Raw genomic sequence first — 6,121 nt, 5'->3', positions numbered from 1 at the left:
TCCTGAGTGACCAGCGAACTTCCCTTCCAAAAATAAAAAATTACACAAATCACGTCAGAATGTACAAATAGCGTTTATGACCTTCGTACACAAATAGTACCGGTCAGGTTTACTAATGCACACAATTACGTGCGGTACAATCGTTCAGCACATAAGCAACTAATCTTATGTGCGGAGCGACCAGTGGAATCGAAAATTTCGGCTGCGAATTCCTTCAGCCAGAGCTTAATGGCCTATATGGGTTCTGCAACAACACCCCAGGCGTTGTGCCACTGGACTTTTATAGCGGACCTTTTTACCTTATGACCTCCTGGTCTTGTTCCTTATGACCTCCTGGTCTTGTTACACCTTATGGTCCGCTATACTCTAATGCTCAAATATTTATTTAACCAGAGATGCCTCCCTAGCCACCGTATATGTCACTTACACGTATGTTCCTTGACGAGTACTCGACTTTCCTTTTGGTTCCACCTTAAAGTTATATAAACTTTTGTATACAAAACACACTCACTCAACACATGTACACTTTTGTTTCTATATCTATTTCTGCGCAGAAATTGTCTTCAGGCCAAGAGTGTTACCAATTAGGAGCAGGATCTGTTAAACTAAATTTCAGATTTTCCAAAAATAGATTTGCGTTATTTACCGCGTCGCGTTATCTACCGCTGTGCGTTACTTATCGCCTTTGCGCCACTTATCGCTTTTGCGCTACTTATCGCTTTTGCGCTAATTCAACTTTATCACAACTTGAGCTACGTGGGCGTAACCAGACGCTACGTTGCGTAATGTACGCTGCGTGCGTCTGCCTTTCGGATTGCGTACGCTAGTCTTTGTTAGCGACACGTGTACGCAATGCAGAGGATCCACCGTAACACAATATTTATCAATGTAGATGATCCCTGATCATCCACCGCAATCCACACTGCACACTGGCTGCCTCGTCTCTAAGACAAAACCGTGTTCTATACTTTAATTATTACTTTTACTATTAAATAACAGCAAATCTCTTTTTGCACTTTCTATCAACTATAAAATTGGCAAACAGGAATAGTGATATACGAAAAATGAAATATACAAGTGGAAAGAAATGCAGGTATATGCGTGCGTACGCAAGACAAAAGAAAAATAAACAGTTTTAAAAGACACAAGCGTTTTGTTCTTACTTCCGGTTACCGGGTTCCTTCAGCACTCTTTACCTAAGCGAAGCAGACGCTTATCCCGTCAGCAACTGTGAGACAACCTCCCACCCTTTTGCTGGGGGATAAAGTCTGCTGATCTACCTAGTGCAGATGTGAAAAGGACCGGGCGAGCCCGCAATTGACAATGCTAAATTCCTATGTCGTATAAACAACCCTTATGAAGCTAAGAACACTGTACGCTGTTTACTTAAGAAATACCGTAATGGTACGCTATTTGCGTAACGATCGCTCAGCCGTAGGCGAGACGCTCAAGCGTCACGTTCGCTCACGGCCCAGCGATCACAGGACACGTTAATGGTTATGTCTAGGGGAATGATTCGCTATGGCGTAGCATACACTCGAGACCACGAGGAGGTCACCAGCGATGCAGACGCTCACAACACTATACCTTGATATTAAACCTTATACCGACGAAACACACAGAATACCTTTAATGTGAGTACAGGGTGTAAATGCAACTTTGTGTAGCCTGACTACCTACAAAGCTGTTTGAGCGTCACCGACGCTAAAGTGAACACTTAACACTATAGTAAATACACAGATACTGTTTTAGGGTTCCAAAGCCTATTATCTGTATTATATCTAGTATACTTGTAAAAGAGTAACACAGTACAAATGATACACTACAATATAACAAAGACTTCCTAACCAAACACCTAACTAAGGGATAAACTACAATACTATCCTGGCCTAACACAATACAATACAATACTATAAAGTTTAGTCTAGGGGAGTTACGAGAGAAAAGAGAAAATAGAGAGAGAGAAATAGACACAGAGGGAGAGAGAGGAATTGGCTCACAGAAAGACAATGATTACGGAGAGAACTTACGCACAAAGGGTATGATCGCCTGCGCCTCGATATCCAGCTCCCGATTATCAGCAGATAACCGTTGATGAGAGAGTGAGAGCTGGATGTGGTCGGCCTGCCTATTTATGCCCCACACACAATGCAATCTCCTGGTCCTACAATCCTTCAGTTTATTGGACACAGGAATTCGGCCCTGTACTGTAACCAAAGGTCATAGGTTGATTCATACAGGTGGGCTGTGCTGAGTTTAAACGGCTCAGGTGGGTGGGAAACTGGGTTTCCCGCCGCATACCTGAGTATGGGTAAATAATAGAAATGGACATAAACTTCTTATGTTCATAACTATTCGCACGAGCGATTAATACGCTCCAAACCAACACCGGAATATTGCTAATTAAATACTCTTCCGATGGGTACCAAATACTGCTGTATGACTCCTGTTAGACCCTTCGTACAATACAAAGAGGGATTCCTCCGCTCAGGGACATTCTATCTAAACCATACTTACAGAAACTATTGAGGGGAACATGATCTATAAACGACATTAATTGTGAACTTTTGTAACGAATGAGTCGCACGCTACGATCACATAAACTCTACCGTAAATGCGCATACTGCGCGTGCGAGTGCACGCTATTGCGGGTATGCGCTTCCACGGGAGAGCGTACGCATGCGCAGCACGGACCAGTGTGCGGTGCAAATATGGCAGTGTGCATTGAGACATTTTTCTGACTTCGACACTAGCATAGAGGTTCCCAAACGCGGTCCTCAGGGCACCCCAATAGTCCAGGATTTAGGTATATCCATGGCTCAGCACAGGTGGTTAAATCAAATTGACTAAGGTGCTAATTAAGTCACCTGTGGCCAAGCATGGATACATTTAAAACCTGGACCGTTGGGTTGCCTTGGGGACTGCGTTTGGAAACCTCTGATCTAGCCCCTTCTAGTAGATAATACCTGGAATCTGAATAGTTGCTATGGGCAACATCCCATCTTAAATAGAACTCCCATCTTAGTAAATTCACCCCAGTGAGTCTTAACATGCCACCATCAGTCGCGCCATAAAACATGCCCCAGCCCCATGCTAGGTGCAGAGTTTCTGTCTGTCTGAGTGTGACCTAATTATCTGTGGTGGTCATTCAGACCCAGCCGCATCAGTGGCGCGCAGTGCAGCTTGCTGATGTCGGAAATCTGTGCATGCCTAGCTGCCGTACAGCGGCTGCACGGACACAAACATTGCGGTCACATTCCCGATGTATGCAACAGCAATGTGATTAACAGTGGTGGGCATTGCAGCGGCGGAGTTACGGCATTCAGGGGGCAGCGCCGGAAAAATGGGTGCGGGTCAGCAGCATTTTAGGGGTGGTTGCATGATGTCACACGCAACCGCTCCAATAAAAAAATTCCAGCTAGTCACCTGACAGCGCAGCCAGACTGCGCTGCCGGGGGTCAACCATAGTTCCAATGCATCTGCAGTCTTACCATGGATGCATAGGGAGGTGGCCTCACACATACAGGACGGACTGCATCTGGGGGGTAATTCCAAGTTGATCGCAGCAGGAAATTTTTTAGCAGTTGGGCAAAACCATGTGCACTGCAGGGGGGGCAGATATAACATGTGCAGAGAGAGTTAGATTTGGGTGTGGTGTGTTCAATCTGCAATCTAAATTGCAGTGTAAAAATAAAGCAGCCAGTATTTACCCTGCACAGAAACAAAATAACCCACCCAAATCTAACTCTCTCTGCAAATGTTATATCTGCCCCCCCTGCAGTGCACATGGTTTTGCCCAATTGCTAACAATTTTGCTGCTGCGATCAACTCAAAATTAGGCCCCGTAGGGATAATTCCAAGTTGATCGCAGCAGGAATTTTAGTAGCAGTTGGGCAAAACCATGTGCACTGCAGGGGGGGCAGATATAACATGTGCAGAGAGAGTTAGATTTGGGTGTGGTGTGTTCAATCTGCAATCTAATTTGCAGTGTAAAAATAAAGCAGTCAGTATTTACCCTGCACAGAAATAAAATAACCCACCCAAATCTAACTCTCTCTGCAAATGTTATATCTGCCACACCTGCAGTGCACATGGGCCCTCATTCCGAGTTGTTCGCTCGGTATTTTTCATCGCATCGCAATGAAAATCCGCTTAGTACGCATGCGCAATGTTCGCACTGCGACTGCGCCAAGTAACTTTGCTATGTAGAAAGTAATTTTACTCACGGCTTTTTCATCGCTCCGGCGATCGTAATGTGATTGACAGGAAATGGGTGTTACTGGGCGGAAACACGGCGTTTCAGGGGCGTGTGGCTGAAAACGCTACCGTTTCCGGAAAAAACGCAGGAGTGGCCGGAGAAACGGTGGGAGTGCCTGGGCGAACGCTGGGTGTGTTTGTGACGTCAACCAGGAACGACAAGCACTGAACTGATCGCACAGGCAGAGTAAGTCTGAAGCTACTCCAAAACTGCTACGAGGTTTGTGATCGCAATATTGCGATTACTTCGGTCGCACTTTTAAGAAGCTAAGATACACTCCCAGTAGGCGGCGGCTTAGCGTGTGTAACTCTGCTACATTCGCATTGCGACCGATCAACTCGGAATGAGGGCCATGGGCCCTCATTCCGAGTTGTTCGCTCGGTATTTTTCATCGCATCGCAATGAAAATCCGCTTAGTACGCATGCGCAATGTTCGCACTGCGACTGCGCCAAGTAACTTTGCTATGTAGAAAGTAATTTTACTCACGGCTTTTTCATCGCTCCGGCGATCGTAATGTGATTGACAGGAAATGGGTGTTACTGGGCGGAAACACGGCGTTTCAGGGGCGTGTGGCTGAAAACGCTACCGTTTCCGGAAAAAACGCAGGAGTGGCCGGAGAAACGGTGGGAGTGCCTGGGCGAACGCTGGGTGTGTTTGTGACGTCAACCAGGAACGACAAGCACTGAACTGATCGCACAGGCAGAGTAAGTCTGAAGCTACTTTAAAACTGCTACGAGGTTTGTGATCGCAATATTGCGATTACTTCGGTCGCACTTTTAAGAAGCTAAGATACACTCCCAGTAGGCGGCGGCTTAGCGTGTGTAACTCTGCTACATTCGCATTGCGACCGATCAACTCGGAATGAGGGCCATGGTTTTGCCCAATTGCTAACTTTCTTGCTGCTGCGATCAACTCAGTCAGAATTACCCCCCATGTGCAGAGATGAAGGCAGATCTTGTTGCATATGCAGCAATCTGTGTTCATCTCTGAATAACCCCCTGTGTATGCAACCCCCTTCAACGACACTCCAGAAACCCTTCTAACACTCCCATAAGATGGACCATCTTTGTGTATCTAAATAGCCACCTCCCTGTCATCACCCAGTTACTGCTCAGGAGCACCATCTGGTGTATCTATGGTATGTGCAGGGGGTGTGGTGCACACACCCTGCGACTATATAATTATACTTACAGCTCCGTCAGCACGGCGCTGGCTGCAGAGCTACAGAAATAACTGGGAAAATGTCTACCATGTCCATTTTTATTGCGATTTGTGCATGCACAGTAAAGATGTTCCAAGGAACAAGGCGCAGGTGCCAAGTTTTCAGAGACCTGCATGGGAAGCAGATACCTTCCCGACCGAGGGGATCCCGGCGGTCAATATACCAATGCCGGGATCCCAAAGGAGGACGCAATGCTGGCGTCTACATACATACAGACAGACAGAATCCTGATCATCCTCACAGCGGGAAGAGCTGACGATCTACCGCACAGGAAAGGGGGAGGTTAGCTTTAGGCATGAGAAGAGGGGTTAGGGTTAGTGAGCAGGGACGGGAAGGTTAGGGATAGGGACCGTGGAGGCAGGGTTAGGTTTAGGCACTTAGAGGGGGAGATTAGGGTTAGGCATCATGCAGGGAGGGTTAGGCAGCAGGGAAGGGAGGGTTAGGGTTAGGCACCACTGGGGAGGGTTAGGGTTAGGCACTCCCAAGGAAGGGTTAGGGTAGGGAAGAGGTGAGGGATAGGGACCTTAATGGGGGGATGTCACAATTGTGATGGATGGGATGCCGCTGTCAGTATACTGACAGCTGGCATCCCATCCATTGGCAAATCACACTGATTCTATGTGCATATGTGCAGTAGACT

This window comes from Pseudophryne corroboree, chromosome 10 (assembly GCF_028390025.1).
Source record: "Pseudophryne corroboree isolate aPseCor3 chromosome 10, aPseCor3.hap2, whole genome shotgun sequence".
NCBI lineage: Eukaryota > Metazoa > Chordata > Amphibia > Anura > Myobatrachidae > Pseudophryne > Pseudophryne corroboree.
The sequence above is the reverse complement of the archived record's forward strand: the minus strand, read 5'-3'. Positions refer to the sequence as shown.